Source organism: Gossypium arboreum, chromosome 1 (assembly GCF_025698485.1).
Source record: "Gossypium arboreum isolate Shixiya-1 chromosome 1, ASM2569848v2, whole genome shotgun sequence".
NCBI classification, from domain to species: domain Eukaryota; kingdom Viridiplantae; phylum Streptophyta; class Magnoliopsida; order Malvales; family Malvaceae; genus Gossypium; species Gossypium arboreum.
The window spans coordinates 58,263,316-58,269,039 of record NC_069070.1 but is presented as its reverse complement, the minus strand read 5'-3'; the positions used below and the strand labels follow the sequence as shown (position 1 = coordinate 58,269,039).

General features: G+C 36.4%; 1 non-coding gene across 1 annotated transcript; it reads left to right on the top strand.

Moving 5' to 3' along the window:
* Window positions 1-315: 315 nt before the first annotated feature.
* LOC128281607 (small nucleolar RNA R71) lies at window positions 316-422 on the top strand. The gene has a single exon (XR_008271855.1). It is a non-coding gene; the product is annotated as a small nucleolar RNA R71 (small nucleolar RNA).
* The last annotated feature ends 5,302 nt before the right edge of the window (window positions 423-5,724 follow it).

Here is a 5,724-nt window from a genome sequence, read left to right as displayed (position 1 = left end):
CCACCTCCACTTGCTTCGCACTACATTACTGGGTGAACCTGTGAAGAACTAAGAAAACCATCAATTTTCTTATTCAAGAGTTCTACCTGATTAGAAAGCATGGTGACCGAATCGATGTCATAAATGCTGACTATTTTCGTTGGCTTTGTCCTCATGACTTGCCACTGATAGTTATTCAGTGACATCTCCTCTATAAACTCATAAACATCTTCAGGTGTTTTATTATTGATGGTTCCACCAGCAGCTACGTCAACCATTTGTCGAGTCGAAGGATTCAGTCCATTATGGAACGTTTGAACCTGTAGCCAAAGCGGTAACCCATGGTGAGTGCAGCTTTTCAGTAAGTCTTTGTATCTTTCCCATGCATCGTAAAGAGTTTCTAAGTCCATCTGCACAAACGAAGAGATATCATTACATAATTTAGCCATTTTAGTCAGCGGAAAATATTTTAATGGAAATTTTTCGGTCATTTGTTCCCAAGTAGTGATTGACCCTTTTGGTAATGAGTTCAACCACTATTTAGCTTTGTTTCTCAATGAAAAAGGGAATAATCGAAGGTGAATGGCATCATCAGAAACACCATTAATTTTAAATGTATCGCATAGTTCTAAGAAGTTTACTAAGTGAGCGTTGGGATCCTCATCCTGCAAACCATCAAACTGAACAAATTACTGTATCATTTGAATAGTTTTAGGTTTTAGCTCAAAAGTATTTGCAGCTACATCAGGTCTAACTATGCTCGATTCAGTTCCTGTTAAAGAAGGTTTAGCATAATCATACATAGTGCGTGGAGCAGGATTTTGATTAACCGCAATTGCAGGAGGTAGCTAATTGTCTTGGTTTTCAGCCATCTCCATGGTTGAGGTTTGAGTATCATTCTGTTGCTCGTTCTTTGTGTATCTTAAGCTTCGCCTTATTTCTCTTTGGTTTCTACAAACTGTGCGATCGATTTCTTCGTCAAAAAATAGTGGTCCTGACGGGCTTATTCTAGTCATAAACTATAAAAAACCTACCAAGAGAAGGAAAAAGTAAATTAATAAGTAATAATAATAATAAAATTAAATTAAATTGCAAGAAAAATAAATGGCTAAAGTAATAAAAATTGAGCGTTCCTAATATCTTAGTTCCCCGGCAACAGCGCCAAAAACTTGATCGCATGATTTCGTGATAGGTTTTAAATATTTACAATTAATCGTTCTTGAAACTAACTATTATCGCGATGTAGGCAAGTGTACCTATCAAACAGCAGTATAGTTTTAGCAAGACCGGATTGTCAAACCCAAAGAAACTAAAAGTACTACTAATAACTATCTTTTTATTATTTAGGCTAAGAATAAAGAGGTTTTTGTTTTAACTAACTAATTATCTAAACTAATAATTCACAGAGAATGGAATTGGGGAATTTCTTTGGGAGAATTGATTGAATTAAGACAATACCTAAGGAAAAATCCACCTAGACTGTACTTGTTATTCTGGCTTTGAATCAAACAATTTATTCATTTAACTTGTTCCGTAGAGATCTCTAAGTTATTTTATTATCCCTATTCAAGACTCGTAACGTCTAATCCCTAATTGAGACCTTTCTCTAATTAACACCCTAGGGTTGCATTAACTCGATCTATGGATCCCCTTATTAGGTTTCACCCTAATCCGAAAAAATCTTGTCACCCTATGTCTAGGCGCGTAAACCACTCTGCTTAATTATGACAAATGTACTCTTAGATAGTGTCTATTCCTGCTCTAAATAAAAGGTTATCTTGAATCAGTATCCTGGGATATCAAAACAAGAGTTAAGAACACATAATTAAGAACAAGTTAAATATTTATCATACAATTTAGAAAATAATAACAAGATTCATCTTAGGTTTCATTCCCCTTAGGTATTTAGGGGTTTTAGTTCATAACAAAATAAGAAAATATCTTAGAATAATAAAGAATACAAAACATAAAGAAAACCCAAAACTCCTGAAGGGGAAATTGAGGAGAGATCTTTAGTCTTGATGGAGAATCCGGCTTCTGAGATGGATCAATCAGCTTCCTTGGAGTAATTCCTTACTCCCACTTCTGTGTGTCTCTTTTCTTCCTCCTCTAGGGTGTATTTATAGGCTTTGGAATGCCTAAGAGTCCTCAAAATTAGCCTTTTCTGAATTGGACTCAACATGGGCTCGGTAGGGACACGCCCGTGTGAGATTACTTCAGGCCGTGCTCGAGCTGGCCAAATTGACACGGCCGTGTGGTCTGCCCATGTGAAGAGGTCCAAGCCTTGTTGATTTCGTACTTTGGCCCATTTTCTCCATTTTTGGCCCGTTTCTCGTTCCTTTTGCTCTTCTATGCTCTCCTAAGTATAAAACATGAAATTAAAGCATTAGGAGCATCGAATTCACCAATTCTACTGATAAATCATCCATAATATACGTTAACCATGGGGTAAAAATATGTATAAATTACGGTTTATCATTGTCTTAATCAATCAAGTTTTTCCAAAAGCTTTTCCCCAATTTCTCTCTGTTCACTCTTAGTTTATTTAATTAGTTGAGATAAATAAATCCCTTAATTTTTAGGCTAGATAATAAAAAGAAAGTAATTACTAGTACTCTTGGCTCCTTTGGGTTTGACAATCCGCTCTTGCTAAAGCTATACTATTGTCCGATAGGTACACTTGCTTTCATCGTGATAATAGTTAGTTTCAAGAAAGATTAATTATAAATTTTTAAAACCTATCACGAATATCACGTATTAATATGGTCTTCATGTTATTATTATGATAGAATAATAGACATTGATGTTGGCATGACGATTCTTTTTTAGATGATTTGACTAATAAATTTAGATGTTGAATGATGAAACAAATACAGTACTTGAAGCATGTTGCTTAGGGACTATAATAATTGAATTATTTTCTATTATATGTTGTATTTTTAGCTTCAGTACTAGAGGTATCAATTGTTGGATTTAAAAATTGATACCTTTGTGAATTAAAACAAATAGGAAAATAGAATAGGGATTTGATATCGATACCTTATCTCAAGTATCGATACTCTGGACTAAAGTATCAATAATTTTTAACAAGTACCAATAATTTTTGACAAACGAGAATTTGGCCTAGAAATATTATGCTCATTTTATATCATTCTCTTAAGTGGTATCGATACCACTTAAAGAAAGTATCGATACCTTAATGTTAGTATCGATACCTACAAACATTGTTATGAAAGTTAGCTAATTAGCCCTTATGCATGATTCTGATTGTATGTATGAACGATTAACAAATGGTTTGCATGTAACAATGTTAATTAACTATTTGGACGACTTAATACTTATACGAGTTAACAAAATAAGATCAGTTTTCTTGAATCTAGTTTCTTATTTGATGCACATAAGACGAAACAGTGATGTGGTATCTCGTATTTGGGCTTGGCGACCAGGCTGGGTATAGGGTGTTACATTTAGGTATCAAAGCCTATGTTCAATAAATCTCATACCAAAGTGATTGTTGTTGAAGTGTTGATTGGGGTTTCACAACCCATGAATCTTGGAAACCCAAGTGATTAAATTATGTTGGTTGCTTGAATTGCATGAGATATTTCTGTTTATGATGCATATGGGATAGGAATGGGAACACATTGCCTTTAATCCTAAATTTTACTTGCAGGAACAAGACTTGGATCATTCCCGCCACTTACACCATATATTTGTTTGTGTGCATGCTAGATTATTAGATATGCCTCATAGATGTGTTAATGTGAGAGCTAGTGCTCAAGAGGATGGTACATCCTCTGCACATCCTTTGCCACGATGTAGAGTGAACATACCTGATAAGGGTGTAAGCCCTCTGATGGAAGCCATGATAGGAGCATTTCCACAGATCACTGGTGCTAACTCTACACTTGCACCTGCCAATCCTGTATCAGTTAATTGAGGTTTGTTGCTTGAACGTCTTTGGGCGTTGGGTGGTAGAGAGTTTTCTGGAGTGAAAGGTACTGATCCAACCATAGCTAAGTACTAATTGGAGGGAGTTGAAAGGATCCTCGAGTAGATGTCCTGTTATGACAAGGAAAAGTTAGGTTGTGTTGTGTTCTTACTCTGAGGCTCATCATTGTTGGAATACTGTTAGGAGATGTACTGCTGCTGATAGATTGACTTAGATTTATTTTCTTAAGGTTTTTAAGAGGAAGTATATGGGTGAGTAGTACATGCAAGCTCAAAAGTGTGAATTTTTTGACTTGATTCAGGGTGATTTATTTATGGCTGATTATGAGGATGAGTTTGTGCGAGTTGGTAATTATGCACCTGAGATGATTCTTTATGAAAGAGACCGTTGTAAAAGGTTCCCTTTTTGGGCTAAATTGCAAGATTCAGATTTATTTGGTAGCTTAGCCTATAGTTTGATGAGTTAGTTGAGAGAACTAAGGCTATTGAGGAGACATCAGCTGAGCTGCCTCATTTTGGCAAGAGAGCTTTTGATAGTGCATCGGGTTGATCGTCTGAGAGAGGGCATGATAGTCATGTCTCTGGTAAAGGTACGAGATATGGGACTTGAATCAGTCAGCTCAAGCAACAGAGTAGTACTATGGTTAGTGCTAGTGGTTTAGCAGGTAGTTCAGGATGGCCACTTTGTGTGCACTGTGAGCGGAGGCATTCTGGAGAGTGTCGTAAGTTGACAGATGGATATTTTAAATGTGGGTCGAAGGAACATTTTGTGAGGGATTGTCCACTTAGGGTTGAGGTTTCATAGACTTAGAGTTCGACACCTGTTACTGCGCCTACTAAAGGTCGTGGTCGCGGTAGAGGTACCGAGAGACTGAGTGGGCAGCAGATTGTTGATCATACTATTCTACATAGGTTGAGCCTGGAGGTCCAGCTCGAGTTTATGATGTTAGGGAGCCGGAGGATCAAGATCCGAATAATGTTATCCCAGGTACTTTTACTTTACAGTCTACTCTATTGTTTTCTTTAGTTGATTCTGGATCGACGTATTCATATATTTTTAATAAATTGGCATGTAAGTTAGAAATTCCTGTTGAGAATATTGGTTTGGGTATGACAGTCATTAGTTCCTTTGGTGATAGTGTGGTAATGAATAAAGTTTATCTTAGATGTCCTATTATGATTCAAGGACATGTTTTCATTGTTGATCTTATAGAATTTTCATCTTATGGATTTGATGTGATACTTGGTATGGATTGGTTAATTCAGTATAAGGCTAGGGTAGATTTTGAGACTAAATGAATTTCTTGGAGAGATAGTGATGGTTTGGAAATAATTATAGTGGGTGAAAGATCGGGTTTTATGTCTAATATGGTTTCAACTATAAAGGCTGAAAGTTAGATGGGATGAAGCTTACTTGGCTTATGTGATGAATTCAGCTAGTAAGGAGCTAAGAGTTCAGGATATTCATACTGTTAGGGACTTTCTTGATGAGTTTCCAGAAGAGTTACTTGGATTGTCACCGGATCAGGAAGTGGAGTTTGGAATTGAGCTTTTTCTTGGTACTGCAACGGTGTCTATTACGCCCTATCGTATGGAACCAAAAAAGCTTAAGAAATTGAAGATTCAGTTGCAAGAGTTGTTGGATAGAGGGTTTATTCGATCGAGTATATCTCTGTGGGGTGCACCAGTTTTGTTTGTAAAGAAAAAGGATAGTACGGTGAGGATGTGTATTGATTATAGACAGTTGAACAAGTTGACCATTAAGAATACGTATCCTTAGCCTCAAATTAATGA